This window comes from Schistocerca nitens, chromosome 6 (genome assembly GCF_023898315.1).
Source record: "Schistocerca nitens isolate TAMUIC-IGC-003100 chromosome 6, iqSchNite1.1, whole genome shotgun sequence".
Lineage (NCBI taxonomy): Eukaryota > Metazoa > Arthropoda > Insecta > Orthoptera > Acrididae > Schistocerca > Schistocerca nitens.
Window position 1 is genome coordinate 66,208,856 of NC_064619.1, and position 19,450 is coordinate 66,228,305.

Sequence of the window (19,450 nt, forward strand, 5' to 3'; positions counted from 1 at the left end):
CTCAATTTCGCACCTTCATTGTTTGCGTTAATGCTGGACTCAGAACCTGTATCACCATTCTGATTAAAAAATTTGTTCAAAAGTTCATGTTCCCTTACCGATGTTAGGCCTAAATCCGCCTCTTCACTCACGGAAAGAACTTGAAATTTGTTTTTAACAGCCAACTGCTTGGTGTTTTTACTCCCTGGTGATGCTTTCGTATTCACACCTCTGTTTTTATATGGTATATTTGTCCACTCGTTAGAGTTTTTTTGTGGAAGAGAACTGGCCGTTTGTTTGACTAATGACTCACTTATTTCTTTTCGAAGTTCTGACATCTCACTACTCAATACACTGACGATTTGCTGAAGGCTAGAAATACACTCATTTAACTTAATAATTTCGTCCTTACAATTCACACACACTGTACATTTACCGATATTATTTTCGTTTTTCGCAGGAACACTACTCACTTGTACACGCAACGTCTCCGCCACATCGTTTGGCATCATCGGGTGGGAGGCCCCTTACAGGGCAGGTCCGGCCGCCTTGGTGCAGGTCTTATCACATTTGACGCCACATTAGGCAACCTGTGCGCTGGTTGGGGATGAAATGATGATGAAGACAACACAACACCCAGTCCCTGAGTGGAAAAATCCCTGACCAAACCGGGAATGGAATCCGGGCCCCTTAGGATGGCAGTCTGTCACACTGACCATTCAGCTATCGGGGTGGACTGATTCACTGATGATGTCTTCATGATATGGATCGAGGCTGAGGATATGCCATCCACATTCCTCCAGAACCTCAACACCTTCTCCCCCATTTGCTTCACCTGGTCCCCCTCAATCCAACAAGCCACCTTCCTCTATATTGATCTCCACCTCAAAGATGGCTACATCAGTATCTCCATCCATATGAAACCTACCAACCACCAGCAATACCTCCACTCTGATAGCTTCCACCTCTTCCATACCAAGAAGTCACTTCCATAAAGCTTAGTTGTTGATGGCTGTCACATCTGTATTGCTGAGCAGCCATCTTGAAATATACCACGGAACTCACTGAGACCTTCACAGGCTGTAATTATATGCTTCCCCCCCAACCTTGTACAAAAACAGATCACCTGTGCCTTATCTCTCAAGTTACCCACCACCCCCCAAAGCCCACAGTCTAGCCATAGAGGAGCATACCCGTGACTCAGTATCACCTAAGAATGAAGCAACTGGATCATATTCTCTGCCAGGGTTTTGACAACCTCTCATCATGGCCTGAAATGAGAAATGTCCTACCCACTATCCTTCCAACCACACACACTGTGAACTGTGGCCAAGAAACAGCTGGACCACCCAGTTGCTGAGCATACTGCCCAACACAACATTCTTCATTTCAATGATTACTTCACAGCCTGTGCCATATGGATCCTTCCCACCAACACCAGTTTTTATGTATTTTGGAGATGGGAACTCTCCCTATAATATGTCCTACATTCCCATAACGCTCCTGACCTCAACCTTTGTTAGTCACTGTACTTTAATAACCTATCTCCTTCCCTACTCCCATTCCAGAACTACAGAGCTGTCTATTCTACCAGGGCACTCACGGTCTTTTTGCTTCTTTCCTTTTCCACTGCCGCCCAGCCCCCCCCCCCCCCCCCCCCTCCAACCTACCCTGTCCACTGTCTAACCTCCCGACTGCACCTAGCTGCCCTAGCCTCTCCCCACCTTGTCCCGCTATGCTCCCACAAGCAGCACTTTACCATCCTACCTCCGAAGCCTGCTATTCCTCTCTCTCCTCGCCACTCTCCCATCATGCTCTGCTGCTTGCAGTCGGGCATTGGCAGCCAGAGACTGTTGTCGTGTGTGAGAGTTGTGTTTGTGTGTGTATGTTGTCTAATTCTGATGAAGGCCACTTTGGCCAAAAGCTTTGTTTCACAGTCTTTTTGTTGTGCCTATCACTGACTCACCATCTCCGCTATATAGTGTGTAGCAACTGCTCTTTTTGTAATATTGTCATCTTGGATTTTCCATTGTTTAATTTAAATGCTAAGCATTAATGTCTTTTTGCGACCAAATGTGGTTGGTGTAGATGGCCTTTTGACTATGGTAGCTGGTCACCTGACTCAATGAGCTGAGAGCATGCAGAGGGGTTTTCATGGTCTTTTGCTGGTGGAAGCTGACCTGGTAATGTCGTTTAGGTGGGAAAGTGCTGCTCATGTATGTGCCAAGTAGGGCATCTTTGGACTGTGTTTTAATGTTCAGACTGAGAGATATTTGAGTGTTTCACTTAGTGGTTCTGAGATATCAGTAGCCAGTTTCCTTTTGTGCACATCATAATGGCTCTTTGGATTTGCATATATAATTTGCCTGCAAACTGCTTTATGTGCATAGTAGACACATGATCAATACAATTTGTTCTTGGTATAATATCAAAAACATTTGTGATAAGATACAATCCCATAATTTTTATATTTTGTATCGATGAATCTTGTGTTAAGCCAGCATTCTATATTTGAATTATTGTCAATGAACAAAATGTTTCAAAAGTGTGGTTTACATTTGTCAGAAACACTCTTCTACCAGCTGTTTAAATATATCACTCAGTGTATTTTGTTTTCTTTATTCATTGACTGAGTTTCATTGGCTGTCTCTTAGAACATGCACATAAGGGCATAAATGCAACAGTGGATAACTGCTTCCCTCAGATGAGTCATCTGCTATTGTTTAGGTTGTTCACCCCCTCCTTCAGTGAGAAAGGAGCGCTGGTAATTCCTACTGTAGTCTGGTAGGTACGACAGGTGTTTATTAGTGTACGCTACTGCCCCAGTACATTGCAAGTATTTCTCTGACTGTGTGCTTAAAGATATTAATGTTCATTATTTGGCTGATGCAGGCTGGAAGGCAGTTGAGTAGGTACATCCCCATGTGTATTACACTCCTCTCATAGCAACTTGTTCTGTGTTGGACTGCTTTTAGTTTCCAGCAGTTTCTTGTTGGTTAACCCCTTTTTTTTATTAAAATTTCTTATGTTTTTCTTAGTGCATACTAGTATTTTATATATAAACATTTGTTACTGTCAAAATGTATAGCAGTTTAAATTACGATCTGCACTATTTTGTTTTTTCATATTGGTCACTATTCAAATAGACCCTTTCTGTAGGATGAGCACAGTCTTTATATGTGTTGACCTCTCCCCGTAGCTCTATTCCAGACGACATTATTAACTGAAAGAATGCAAAGTAAAACATTTTGAGAACTATTATATTTACAATTTTTGCTAATTTTTGCAGTTCATAGTAGCTTGAATTTAATTTACTGTTTAGACTATTGACATGCTCTGTCCATGTTAATTTAGCATCAGGATGGAGACCCAGCAATTGTACACTTGGTTTTTGATCAAATTTGTTTTCTTCATTTTTAATACTGTTGTTTTTAGTATTTTTTAAACTGTCTATTGGTTAATTGTTTTAATGCTCATGATTATTATCAGTTTACTACTTATAAAGTAGTTTTTTCTAGCCAGCATAACAAACTTTCAGCTCCATGTGTAGCTTCTTCTAGAGTCATTCCCTTAGTTAGAATGTTTTTGTCATCTGCAAATAGTACTGATTTTTGTTGAATTTTATCTGGTAGGTCATTAATATATGTGTCAAGTGTTTGCAGTACAATTTCCACAAGTTCTTGAGTTGCTGAGGTAGTAGATTTAATTTTTGGAATCCATGCTGGCATCTGGCTATGACAATCTGTGATGTGAAAAAGATTATTAATCTGCTATACAGAATGGGTTCAAAGATTTTAAATATTATTGGTATAATACTAACAGGTATGCAGTTCTCAGTTTCTGTAGTGTCACCTTCTTTGTACTATGGTAGCACCCTAGCAATTTTTAAACTACCTGGATACAGGCCCTCTGCAATGGCTTCATTAATCATGTTGGTCAAGGGTTTAATGATGAATTGGGATGAAAGGTTAATAATCTTATTTGAGATACTGTACATGTCCTGGATCTTTGTGTTTTTCAACTTGTTTATTGATGGTAGGTAATGAAAACCTCGTAATCTAGTTTTGTTAAATTTTGCAGGTGAAGCAAAAATTGTTTCTCTAAAACAAATATAAAGTGATGCAGAAATTTGCTACATGTGTAACTGTATAATACAAGCCTAGTTATTGACAATTATAAAAATCCATGCACTTTCAAATCTCACTCTGATTATAGAGTTACTGGAATTAAAGAGTTTTCACAGACAGATGAAGTTATGAAGTCTTCATTGCCTGCCGCCATTATGGTTCTTGTTAACTCTTCTTCATTTGTTGGATATAGGATCATAGATTTTTTAGTGAATGTCTATTCTCTATCAAAGCATCTATAGTGCTTGTTGTTGGAACTGACATGTCTTTTGTTAGATTTATGAAGTAGTCATTAAATGCTTTGGCTATGGTGCCTGGGTTTCTCTGTAGTGGAGTTTCACATCTGATTTCCTTGGGGCTATTATTTTTATATATTGTCTTTCCAGTTTCTGAATATTTGTGATCATCCACACTGTTTTTGCCTCATGGTCTCAGTTTATAATGTCCTGTTTGACGTCCATTTTCTTTGCGTATTTTATTACTTTGGTGTAGATTTTCTTAATTCCTTATAGTACCACTTAAATGCAAGAACTTAGTTTTATATTCAATTATTCTGTGAAGTACATTAAGCCTTTTGCTTGAAAGTGTTGCCCTTTTTAGTCCATTTGTTTTGTCTTTCTTTACTTGTTACACATCTATTTTTGATAGGGAATGCATTTTTAATAAGTTCACAATATTTCATTATGAAGAAGCCAAAACCATAGGAACTTCCTTTGTCACTCTGAATTTCATTCCAGTCTTCTTTAGCCAGATTGGGACTTAAGATATTTACATTATTGTAATGCATTTCTTGGTATTTAATGTAGAGCTTCCTGGGCTTCATAATTTGTTCTACTGAGATTATTTGCCCTTTGTGACCAGATAGGTAGTTTTCAGTTACTGTTACTTTATATTTCTCTGCCAGTATATTGCCGACCATGTAATCTATAGTAGAAGTACTGTTTGTAGTAATTCTGATATAGTCATTGGTTGTATTATGCGATTCTTATGAGATCGGAAGTGAACAGAGATCCTCTTTCAGTTTTGACATCTTACTATAATTAATGTTGAAGTCATCACAGGATACAATTTTGTTGTTCCCTTTAAAACTGCAAACCTCATTTAACACACCACTCAATTTTCTCAAAATGGCTTGGGATTACTGTGAGGTGAATGGAAAACACTGATGATGACATATTTTGTATTTTGAATTACAGTTTCAGTTGCCAAACACTCAAAATCTTTCTCAGTACTGAATTTTACTAGATCAACTCTGGTCTTTACCATGACTGTAAGCCATTTTTTCACATATAAGCAGCTGCCACATTTCTGTAATTTGACCTACAGAAGTGCTCATGGAGCCAATGTTCAGTAAAACACACCACTGTTGGGCTATCATCATCACTGAATAGTGCTTCTAAACTTACAAATTTACTTCTTATGGACTGAATATTTTGGTATGTCACTGATAGATCATTTATGGTGATTTTCATGTTAGTATTTTCCTGTTTTGAGTTTTGTCTGATAAAGGACCGTCTTGGTTTCTCATAAGCAACCTACCAACACACGTATGGTCTTTTTCTTTGTTTTCTGCACTTGCTAATAAAGAAAATAAATAAATAAAAACAGAAATACTTAAAGTGTGCAGGAAAAAATTAAGTTAGGTCATAAATAATTGAAAAAATAGATGATTTACCAGTATCACAAAAAAAACTATATATCTTCCAAAGTTAAAGAAGTTACTTGGAACTTCTGGTCCTCAAGATAAGTGATAGCAGGCTTATTCTGTCTACAGGTGCTGTCCTGCCACTGTTCCTGGAGACAGTAGTGGCCATGTGCGTGTTCATCAAGCTTGCGTGAAAGTTTGTGTGTTTGTCACTCACCTGATGAAAGACATTGTTTTTTTATTTATTTATTTGGTTCTGTTGGTTACATATTATACAGCCAATGTACAAGTAATATAAGACACGTCAATTGATGCAATTACGGTAGTACATTAACATTTATACATCACATTGCATAGGCATGAGTTGAAAATTGCCCGAGTTGTGCCTATTTTTAAAAAAGGAAACAGGAATTTAGTAGAAAACTTTCGACCCATTTCTGTTCTTCCAATAATATCCAAAATCTTTGAGAAAGTAAAATACATAAGAATCTGGAACTTCCTGGTACGCAAAAAAGTGATTTCTAAGGGGCAGTATGGGTTTGTCAAGGGGTTATCCACCATTACAGCAGCATCCAACTTAGTCGAAGGTGTCACTCAAGCAATAGATAATAAAGAACATGTATGTGGCATCTCTCTCGACTTACAAAAAGCATTTGACTGTGTTGATACGACCTTATTGCTGGACAAACTGTGGAACTATGGCATTCGAGGCACAGCCCATAATCTGATGAGATCCTACTTGACAAATAGGAAGCATTTTGTGTCTATTAGCACTACAGAGGGAGCATGCAAATCAAACACCACTGACATAAATTTTGGTATTCCACAGGGGTCAATATTAGGACCACTTCTTTTTATTATCTATGTAAATGATATTCAGTCCATAACAAACCATGCAACAGCTATCTTATATGCAGATGATACCACGTTAATATGCAGCAATCCAAGCTATTCACAGCTCGAAGTGGAATCCAATACGGCAGCAGGCTTAATTCTGCAGTATTTTAATGAAAACAAACTAAAATTAAACACAAATAAATCTGTCTGTATTGAATTTGATCTTGGGAGGCAAAAAACTCATGAAAACAAAATCTTAATGGGTGACGAATACATTAAAAAACAATACTCGACCAAATTTCTTGGCCTGACACTAGATGCAGAGTTAAACTGGTCTGATCATGTGAATGATATTTGCAAAAAGCTATGTACTACCATATATGTCCTAAGAAAACTGACACCTTTTTGTAACATCACCACTCTGAGGCAAATATATTTTGCACTATTTGAATCCCATCTAAGTTATGGGATAGAGGTTTGGGGATCCAGCGGTAAAGGTAATATGAAAAGTGTACTTACCTTACAAAGGAAGGCACTTAGAATTATGGGAAAGAAATGTGCCAGGGAGTCCTGCAGAAATTTGTTTAAAGAATTTAAAATACTAACTGTTCATAACCTGTATGTGCTGAAGATAATCATTATGGCAGTAAATAGTAATAAAACACTTAATAAAAAAATACACGATCACAACACTAGAGGCAAAGAGAGACGCCATATCATCTCTCATAAAACAACACTTTATGAGAAAAGCCCTCACTATGCAGGCATAAAACTACTGAATTGCTTCCATCCTAATATCTCCAAATTGCCCATTACAAAACTAAAAATGAAATTAAAATTATGGCTCCTAAACAATCCTGTATATTCAATAGATGAGTTTCTAGATTTAGTACACTCGTATGATGGAAGACCATCTATCTAAAAATATACGTAATCTCAGATATTAGACTGTGTCACAAACTGTAAATACACTCCTGGAAATTGAAATAAGAACACCGTGAATTCATTGTCCCAGGAAGGGGAAACTTTATTGACACATTCCTGGGGTCAGATACATCACATGATCACACTAACAGAACCACAGGCACATAGACACAGGCAACAGAGCACGCACAATGTCGGCACTAGTACAGTGTATATCCACCTTTCGCATCAATGCAGGCTGCTATTCTCCCATGGGGACGATCGTAGAGATGCTGGATGTAGTCCTGTGGAACGGCTTGCCATGCCATTTCCACCTGGCACCTCAGTTGGACCAGCATTCGTGCTGGACGTGCAGACCGCGTGAGACGACGCTTCATCCAGTCCCAAACATGCTCAATGGGGGACAGATCCGGAGATCTTGCTGGCCAGGGTAGTTGACTTACACCTTCTAGAGCACGTTGGGTGGCACAGGATACATGCGGACGTGCATTGTCCTGTTGGAACAGCAAGTTCCCTTGCCGGTCTAGGAATGGTAAAACGATGGGTTTGATGACGGTTTGGATGTACCGTGCACTATTCAGTGTCCCCTCGACGATCACCAGTGGTGTATGGCCAGTGTAGGAGATCGCTCCCCACACCATGATGCCGGGTGTTGGCCCTGTGTGCCTCGGTCGTATGCAGTCCTGATTGTGGCGCTCACCTGCACGGCGCCAAACACGCATATGACCATCATTGGCACCAAGGCAGAAGCGACTCTCATCGCTGAAGACGACACGTCTCCATTCGTCCCTCCATTCACGCCTGTCGCGACACCACTGGAGGCGGGCTGCACGATGTTGGGGCGTGAGCGGAAGACGGCCTAACGGTGTGCGGGACCGTAGCCCAGCTTCATGGAGATGGTTGCGAATGGTCCTCGCCGATACCCCAGGAGCAACAGTGTCCCTAATTTGCTGGGAAGTGGCGGTGCGGTCCCCTGCGGCACTGCGTAGGATCCTACGGTCTTGGCGTGCATCCGTGCGTCACTGCGGTCCGGTCCCAGGTCGACGGGCACGTGCACCTTCCGCCGACCACTGGCGACAACATCGATGTACTGTGGAGACCTCACGCCCCACGTGTTGAGCAATTCGGCGGTACGTCCAACCGGCCTCCCGCATGCCCACTATACGCCTCCGTCAACTGCACATACGGTTCACGTCCACGCGGTCGCGGCATGCTACCAGTGTTAAAGACTGCGATGGAGCTCCGTATGCCACGGCAAACTGGCTGACACTGACGGCGGCGGTGCACAAATGCTGCGCAGCTAGTGCCATTCGACGGCCAACACCGCGGTTCCTGGTGTGTCCGCTGTGCCGTGCGTGTGATCATTGCTTATACAGCCCTCTCGCAGTGTCCGGAGCAAGTATGGTGGGTATGACACACCGGTGTCAATGTGTTCCTTTTTTCCATTTCCAGGAGTATATTTGAATGTCAGATATGAATACTGTGTTACAAACTGTAGATTCCTTAATCTAAGTATGGCAATAACAATTTTGTTTATGTATAGTCCATATATGTAACTCTGTTCTCTCAACTAAATTTAGAACAAGTTGTGTAGATAAAAGTGCCAGCCAATAATATGTAACCGTAGTAAGTAAGGCTCTGACTTATCCAGAAGACTGGAACAAAAAAAAAAAACAAAAACAAAAAAAAAAAAAAAAAAAACAAAAACAAAAAAATTTGTAATCAGCTGATGTTGGATCAAAATAAATAAATAAATAAAAATAAATAGACATTGGTTTATTTTACAAGAACAATTACTTGCATGCAGTATTAAAGGCTGCATAATGCCAAAAACAGTTTAAGTGATTGTTTAAAATAGTAGAATAAGTGACAGTGCATATTTTTATGCTACTGACATATACAAGGAAGTAAATTTTCTTCATGGTCATGGTTTGAATGAATACAAGTTTTAACTGCATTCCTTAAGAAGAGGTTTAAGTGAATGCTCAAGAGAGTGGGATACATGGGAGTTCACATTTTCTCATAATGAAACAGATAAATTTACATTTTATCACCACAATTTCAGTTAAACTACAACTAACAGCACCACACTTTATCTTTAAGGGAGTGCTTTTTTTAGGCAGTTTCCCCCACTCTTGTTCATCATAACTCTAAGCATTCATTCATTTTATAGAAAGTTTGTTCGATGAGAAATAATTTTAGTTTCTGTTTTGAAAATCTGTACATTATTTATTTCCTTTTTTATATCGATGGGGAGCTTATTGAAGACCTTTATACCTGACTCAGTAACTGCCCTATGTACTTTAGTGAGAGATGCAGAGCCTTGATGAAAATTTTTCACCTGTCTTGTGTCGTGGTTGTGGATGTCACAATTTTTCTGAAACAGTTCCCTGTTGTTGGCTACAAATAACCTCAGTGAGTATATATACTGACCTGTGATGGTAAGTATCCTGATAGATTTGAAGAGACCTCTGCAAGATGTCCCATTAGGGACTCCACATATTAGCCTCACTGCTCGTTTTTGTATTCTGAAGACTTTTTCAACACCTGCAGCATTTCCCCAGAAGATTATGCCATAGGAGAGAACAGAATGGAAATATGCAAAGTATGACAACACTATTATTTCTCTGTCTACTAACTGATGGAGAGCTCTTAGTGCAAAGCATGATGAGCTAAGTTTCTTGACCAGCTGATCAATTTGTTCTTTCCATCTTAGGTGACTGTCTATCTGGATACCTAGGAAATTTGTATGTGTGGTTTTAATTTTGTGATTGTTAACATGTATTTCAGGAGCTTTAATTTTTTTATTTTTTGTCAGAAACTGTATCATATTGGTTTTTGAAATATTTAAGGTTAGGCTATTCACAGTGAACCATTTGTGTACTTGAGTAGAGACTGTCATGGCTGTATCCTACATTGTTGAGTTGGGTCCTTTTACGAGGATACTTGTATCGTCGGCAAACATTACTATTTTTGCTCTGTTGTTAATTGTGATTGGTAGATCGTTAATTAATGGCCCAAGAATTGAGCCCTGTGGGACTCCATACTTTATATTTCCCCAGTCTGATATTAATGCTGTTCCTGTCCCCCTTAAGACAACCCTTTGCTTCCTGTTCTGTAAGTATGATTCTAACCAAGTCAAAGATTTGTCTTTAATGCCATAATGTGGAAGCTTTTTCGAGAGTGTGTTGTGATCTACACAATCAAATGCCTTGACAAGGTCACAAAATATCCCCACTGGATTTAGTTCACCAAAAATTTCATGTGTTAGGTTAAATATAGCTCTGTCTGTGGAGGAGCCCTTACGAAAGCCGAACTGTGTAGGAGCCAGTAAGCCATTTTGTGTAGTGTGACTATAAATCCTATCATACGCTATTCTCTCAAATACCTTTGAGAATACTGGCAGCAGGAAAATGGGCTGATAGTTGGATATTTCATCCTTTGCTCCACTTTTGTGGATTGGCATCACTACTGCATGTTTTAATCTATCTGGGAACACACCAGTTTCCATAGATTTGTTACACAAATAGCACAATATATAACTGATTAAGTCTGCACATGATTTTAGAATCCTACCAGATATGCCATCGTATCCACAGGAATCTGAGTTTTTGAGTAATTTTATGGTTTTTTCAATTTCTTTAGAGGTTGTACTTCTGAAATGAAGTGCTACTTTAGATGTTATTTGCATGTGGTTAAGTAGTTCAATAGCTTCTGTGTGAGCCTGTTTATTATGGTTCACTGTTTTTTCAGCTACAGAGAGAAAAAAAATTGTTAAAATCTGAGGCTGCAGCTTTGTGTTTATTATTGTCAGGTTTTATGTTCCTATTTGTCTCACTTTTTATGATGTGCCATATGGTTTTTATTTTATTGTTTGAATTGCTAATTTTTTGTGCATAGTGCAACTGTTCAGCCTTCTTGATTATACTTGTCAGGATTTTACAGTATTTCTTGTAATGTAACTTTACTGCTGGGTCTGTACTAGTCCTCTGATGTACATACAGATCTCTCTTTTTGTTACATGATATTTTTATGCCATTAGTTAGCCACTCCTTCCTTTTACTATAGGTTGGTTTGATTTTAATCTGTCTTTGGGGGAAAGAAGCTTCAAAAAGTTTAAGGAATAAGTTCAGGAATGAGTTGAACTTCTCATTCACTGTGTCAGCCTCCCATTGTTCATGGCATAAACTATTTCTGAACAAGCAAGTAGATTCAGCATTTATTGATCTAACATGTTTAATTTGGTTACAATGGCCATGTGTTGTTTTTCTGCTGGCAAGTTTTAGGATTGTCATTTGACTGTCATGATCCAAAAGTTGATATTTCCCTACATCTCCTTTCAAATGTCCCTGTCTGCCCCTCAACATTCTTCTGTGTGGTAAGTAACAGACTATCTAATTCTTATAGTTACAGCATCCTAGCTTTCAGATGTTCATATGTTTTAAAATAACCCTTACATTTATATGAATCTTGTTTACCTTTCCAAAATGTCAGGGACTAAATCACTGAAATTCAAGAAAAAGGATAGTTAACCTATGTGATCAAAGTCTATTGTGCACAAAATTCAAAATTTCAAGAAAAAAGTATACACACTTTGGGGTATTATTAGGACAGAATTCAATAAAACTGGTAAGATAAATGATATTTCACTCCCTAATAGCAGTACATGTGCAACAGATGTTAAATTCGAATCATCGACCATTATATTCAATGAATTATTCATAACAGTAGTTGTAAACATAAAAACAAAATGTACAATTGAAAGCAGATCTATTAGAACACTTGGAAATACAAAAATTAACTTGACTTCCAGATACCATTTTTGTCAAATGAAGTATTTGAGGGATCACAAAAATCATTAGGTCACTGACACTCGCTCACTTATCTGGTTACGATACGTATGTTATTGGATAGGGTCCGCCTTTAGAAAAACACATCTTTGTTTTTTAACCCAAACATGTTGCACTGTAGTTGCAGCATCTTCAGTGGGCTTTTATTTTTCATCTGTTAAAGATGAAGAGAGTTCTTTGCTGTTTGTATACATGTAGCTATTAGTTTTTAAATTGTAATTACAAATATTTGAAAAAAAAAACACAAATTATGAATTGATACCTTTTTACCACATGGCATGTTTTTCTGATGTGTTGTGTTTCTACACCAAGTGTTAAAACAAACATGGCGGGCAGTGAAACAATTGAAGGTGTTAAAAGAAGATGGCTGACAGTGGAACAGTTGAAGGTGTTCTAGGCAGTTGTTCTGAATCTTTCAGAGGTGTCTGTGATTTTTTCTTTGTGTGTGTGTGTGTGTGTGTGTGTGTGTGGAACAGTTGAAGGTGTTCTTGGCAGTTGTTCTGAATCTTTCAGAGGTGTCTGTGATTTTTTCTTTGTGTGTGTGTGTGTGTGTGTGTGTGTGTGGAACAGTTGAAGGTGTTCTTGGCAGTTGTTCTGAATCTTTCAGAGGTGTCTGTGATTTTTTCTTTGTGTGTGTGTGTGTGTGTGTGTGTGTGTGTGTGAAAAAGGGAGAGAGAGAGAGAGAGAGAGAGAGAGAGAGAGTGAGTGAGTGTGACATTAGGTTTCAGGATTTGTGTGTGTGTGTGTGTGTGTGTATGAAAGGGGGGAGGGGGAGAGAGAGAGAGAGAGAGAGAGAGAGAGAGAGAGAGAGAGAGAGAGAGGGAGGGGGGGTGGCAGTAGGTTTAGGGATTTTTGTGTGTGTGGGGGGGGGAGGGAGGCTGGGAGGGTAGGAGGGGGTAAGAGCTCTATGGTTTGGTCTCGTCTAATAATTCTTTGAGGGCAGAGAAGAGAGTGCCACTGCAGAGAGCTGTGTATTCATTTATCACTTATTTGCCTTCTACTATAGCTTTCTGTATCTGATAATTTTCTTCAATTATTAGTTTTTGTGGTGGGTCTGTTGCTGCATTTGAGAAGTTTCAAATACATATTGATGTTTGTTGGATTATGTTTCTTGTCCTTGAGGTGTTCAGTAAATGAGGAATGGCAGCTGTTAGTTTTCAATGCTCTTCTGTGTTCTGTGTATCTGGTATTAAGGTTTCTGTTTGTCTGCCTTATATAAACTGCTTTGCAATCCTGGCATGTTAGTTGGTAAATACCAGATGTGTTGTGTTTGTGTGTGCTTGTGTTGGTTGTCCTTAATTTTCTCTGTGTTGAGTTGTCTGTCATGTAAGCTATTTTTACCCCTTGTTTTTTGAGTATGTTGCCTATTCTGTGGACTGCTTTGTTGTTGTAGGTGAGAGTGAACCACCTGTTTGACATTGTGGGTGTTCACCATAGAAGCAGAACATGACAAAATGTTAAACTTCCTTCACCTCAAAATATAGCGACACAGCAACCAACACCAATTCTCTAATTCAGGAAGGTGACCACCACCAGCACAGCCATTCACAAAGATTCTAATCATCTGATTACACACAAACTAGCCAGCTTCCAATACAGGCTACACAGACTCAACAAAACCCCACTCACTGAAAACAACTACAAGAATGAACTGCAGGCAATCAGACAAATAGCAGTAGAGAATGGATATGACACAAGCACTGTAGATAAACTCCACCACAAAATTAAAACAAAATTAAAAAGGACACCCAACACACAAAAACAAAAGTCTCCTCATCAACTTACAAACACACGGAACCCACTCGTGAGCACACATCAAGAGGAAACACCTACAATGACAAACAGGTGGTTCACTCTCACCTACAACAACAAAGCAGTCCACAGAATAGGCAACATACTCAAAAAACAAGGGGTGAAAATAGCCTACAGGACAGACAACTCAACACAGAGAAAACTAAGGACAACCAACACAAGCACACACAATCATAACACATCTGGTATTTACCAGCTAACATGCTAGGACTGCAAAGCAGTTAAAAAGGGCAGATAAGCAAAAACTTTAATACCAGATACACAGAACACAGAAGAGCATTAAAAACTAACAGCTGTCATTCCACATTTGCTGAACACCTCATGGACAAGAAACACAACATAACAAAAATCAATACAGATTTGAAACTTCTCAAATGCAGCAACAGCCCCCCACAAAAACTAATAATTGAAGAAAATTATCAGATACAGAAAGCCATAGTAGAAGGCAAATAAGTGATAAATGAATATACAGCTCTCTGCAATGGCACTCTCTTCTCTGCCGTCAAAGAATTATTAGACAAGACCAACCCATAGAGCTCCCCCCCCTCCCCCCCCCCCACCCACAACACACACACACACACACACACACACACACACACACACACACACACACACACACACACAGACAGAGAGAGAGAGAGAGAGAGAGAGAGAGAGATTTAATAAATTTCAGGCATTGAAATAAGAAGTTTTCAAATCATAATTTTGGCTTAAACAATTTATATACTTTAAGATCTAAGTGGTTGCAGATGACAAACTGTGGAAAAAAACAGTCACTGTAGAAACACAACACATTATAAAAACCACTCCATGTGGTAAAAAGGTATCAATTCATAATTTAAGTGTTTCTTCAAATATTTGTAATTATGATTTAAAAACTAATATCTACATGTATACAAAAACAAAGAACACTCTTTATCTTTAACAGATGAAAAATAAAAGCCCACTGAGGATGCCGCAACTGCAGTGAAACATGTTTGGGGAAAAAAAAAATTGTATTTTGCTAAAGGTGCTTATTTGGAGCAAGGAGGTGCCACAGAAATCCAAGGGAATTATATACCGAACCTACTTTGTCCCCATAGTGACATACGGATGTGAGACATGGGTAATGCACAAAAGCGACAAAAGTAGAATACAGGCTAGTGAAATGAAGTTCCAGAGGAGCAGGTTGAGTGTAACAAGACGAGACAGATTGTGAAATGTGTATGTGAGGGAAAGACTAATGGAGGAACCAGTACAGGACAGGATAGAAAAATCAAGACTGCAGTGGTATGGACACATGAAGAGAATGGATGAGGGAAGAATTCCAAAGAGGATGTTTGATCTGCAACTGGAGGGGAAGAGGCCCAGAGGAAGACCAAGAGATAGATGGGTGAAGGAAGTGAAGGAATGTGTGACAAGAAGAGGGGAGAACTGGACGAAGGTGGAAGAGGGGGAATGGTGGAAAGACAGAACACGATGGAGAGGCTTGTGTTCCCGACAGACCCAGCCAGTGGCTGGAAACTGTCCAAGATGATGATAAAGGCGGACCCTATCCAAAAACATACATACTGTTAAAGCGAACACGGAAGAAAAGAGCTTCAACCCCAAGATGATTACTGGTTACGATATTTCAACTGTAATACTAAAATCTTGTGCCAATTCTGTAGCCCCCACCCTTTCGCTCTCTGTATTATCTTTCTATTGGAAAGAAGGTAATGTCTTTCAATCTTACACCCATCTCCCTCCTTTCAATGATGTTCTCAAACATTTTTGAGAAGGTAGCTTTGAAATACTGAACCACTTTTCTGGAGTCCCAATTTATTACTGCAGATACGGCAGATCATTATTACTTTTGGGGATCATTTGAAAGAGAAGTTGCTGAGCTAATTTCAGATTTCATGTCCAAACCATTATCAGCTTCCCAATATAACAGACTTAAAAACATGTCTTACTATATAAGCTGAAGAATCAGTCACACAGAGTAAGAAATTGCTAACCAAAGTAGAACTAGAAGAAAAGAAGCCATTACTTTACTCCAAGAGATGCATGCCCTTGCCAAAATGCAAGTACGCAATGCATTTTTAAGAACTACACATGGAGGTGACAAAAGACATGGGATACCCCCTAATATCATGTTGGACCTGCTCTTGCCTGATGTAGTGCAGCAAAACGATGTGGCATGCACTCAACATGTCACGGGAAGTCCCCTGCAGAATTATTGAGCCATGCTGCCTCTATAGCTATCCATAATTGTGAAAGTGCCAGTGCAGAATTTTGGGCACCAATTGACCTCTTGATTATGTCCCATAAGTATTTGAAAGGTAGCCAAATCATTTGCTCCAGCTGTCTAGAATGTTCTTCAAACCAATCGTGGACAACTGTGGCCCAGTGACATGGCACATTGTAATCCACAAAAATTCCATTGTTACCAGTCAATGATTGGTTCAGCTGAACCAGAGGACATAGTCCATTCCAAGTAAACACAGTCCACGCCATGATGGAGCCACCACCAGCTTGCACAGTGCTTCGTTGACAACTTGGGTCCATGGCTTTATAGGGTCTGTGCCACACTCAGATCCTACCATCAACTCTTGCCAACTGAAACTGGGACTCATCTGACCAGGCCACAGCTTTCAATTCATCTAGGGCCCAACTGACACAGTCACAAGCCCAGGAGAGGCATTGCAAGCAATCTAGTGCTGTTAGAAAAGGCTCTTGCATCAGTTGTCTGGTGCCATAGCCCATTAACACCACGTTCACCACACTGTCCTGACAGATACATTAGACATACTTTCCATATTGATTTCTGGGTTATTTCATACGATGCTGCTTGTCCATTAGCAGCGACAACTCTACACAAATACCGCTTCTCTCAGTGATTTAGTGAAGACCTTCGGCCACTGCACTGTCCTTAGTGAGAGATAATGCCTGAAATTTGGTATTCTCCACATGCTCTTGACACTGTGGGTCTCAGAATATTGAACTGTCTTAATGATATCTGAAGTGGAGTGACCCAGGTGGATAGCTCCAACTACCTTTCCATGTTCAAAGTTGTGGTGTCACCGCCAGGCACCACACTTGCTAGGTGGTAGCCTTTAAATCGGCCGTGGTCCCTTTAGTATACGTCGGACCCGCGTGTCGCCACTATCAGTGATTGCAGACCGAGCGCCGCCACACGGCAGGTCTAGAGAGACTTCCTAGTACTCGCCCCAGTTGTACAGCCAACTTTGCTAGCAATGGTTCACTGACAAATTACGCTCTCATTTGCCGAGATGATAGTTAGCATAGCCTTCAGCAACGTCGTTTGCTACGACCTAGCAAGGCGCCATTACCAGTTACTATTGATGCTGTAAAACATGTACCATCACGAGCGGTGTTCACCAATTGTGGATTAAAGTTAAGTATTCCAGCAGCTACGTACGTTATTGGCTATGTTAATTACCTTGTCCTGTTCGACCTCACACCAGCCTGTGTGAGCTTAAACGCGTGCCTTTCGGCTTCCTCATAGTGGCTTGGCTGTCTTGCCAAGCCACAACAAAAGCTGTTAACGTCCATCAGGTGGCTACACTTTCAGAAACCTCTTCACATGAATCACTCTGCTAATGTACTGCGCTTTAATATATTGCGTATGGGATACTGCCGTCATCTGTATATGTGCGTATCACTATTGTAGTAACACGGTTCACGTTTTCCATCGCACTTCACATAGTGTAGACCAGAAACTGTCTCCTAGACATGCCCGATGTGAACTGACTGGGCACGGCCCGTGATGCCTGAGTTGTTGTTGTTGTTCCACCGGTGGAGGTCGCAGCCAAATTGTCGCAGGCCCTCTGGTGGACGGGACTCTACTTGTGGCAACTACCGTCCGTGACGTGCCCTGCCTATCTGCGCCTCCCGCGATCTTTCTAGTGGCTATTGCACTCCTCCTCCTTTGGGGGGTGAAGACACTGTGATCCACTGCATCAGAAGGTGGAGCACCATGCAGCAGCGATGACCTCACATCCATCGGAAGGCTGGAGTCGAGGGGATCTGGCAACCCTCGAGATGGAACCTTCGAATATGGCTGGAAGTGACCCACACGAAGAGGCCTCCGTCCTCCCACCACCGGAGCCAGGGACAGAACGGGAGACAAGCCGTCAAACTCCAGATCCTGGTCCACCTCGGGAGGGGCAGGACACAGTGGCGGGGATGATGGGGAAGGTGATGACCACAGGTGAACCAGCCTCCTGAGAAACCAGGCCTACGAGGGGGGCCGGCTCTCGCTGGGGCATCTCTAATGATGGCAATGCCGGTGCTGGAGCTACTGGAGGTTGCCAAGGCTGAGAACCATCGCAGTGCGGTGGAGTCGCAGAGGGGAGGGGCGGTAGCATCTGCTGAGAAACCAACACGGGTGCCGGCAATGGGGAAGCCGGTGCCCGAGGGGTCAGAGGGTGGGTGCCCAAACGTGGACGTAGCTGATTTTGGTGACGATGTACCTCCCGGACCCACGCCTGCAAGGTATAGAGCCGGCGGCCCTTTCGGCGCAGGACCACCGTGTCCAGACCGACATACCCGGTGGAAAGCCGGGTACTCCATTTACAAAGACTGGTGAGGATCAGGATGGAGGAGGTGCAGCAGAGTGCTAGGTTGGCGCCCGTGGAGGAGCTCTGCGGGGCTGCATTCTCCCATTGGTGTGGTCCGGTATGCCGTCAGGAAAAACGTCAACGCCTCCTCCGTAGGAAATTCATGCACATACTTTTTCATCTGCGTCTTAAATGTGCGCACCATGCGCTCGGCTTCCCCATTCGATTGTGGATGAAAGGGGGGAGAGCAAACGTGTCGAATACCGAAGCGTCTACAAAAATCCTGGAAGGTCTGCGAAATAAACTGAGGTCCATTGTCCGAGACCAGGGTGACTGGCAGACCTTCCACAGAAAAGACTTTTGCTAGTGCCTGGATTGCAACTTCTGAAGTGGTTGAGGGGCAGCGAACCACATATGGGAATTGGGAATAAGCATCAATGACAATGAGCCAAAAGCCATTGAGAAACGGGCCCGCAAAATCAATGTGAACACGTTCCCATGCCTGGGTTGCAGGCGGCCATGAAGAGAACGCTGACCTGGGAGATGCCTGTTGGCTCGCACACTGGGAACAGGCGGCCACCAAGTGCTCAATTTCTCTGTCAATACCGGGCCAGTACACATGTCTGCGAGCCAAGGTTTTAGTACGGGAAACACCCCAGTGCCACTCATGTAATAACGTGAGGACTTCCCTTCGCAAACTCGCAGGAACAACCACATGAGGAGCTGTATCAT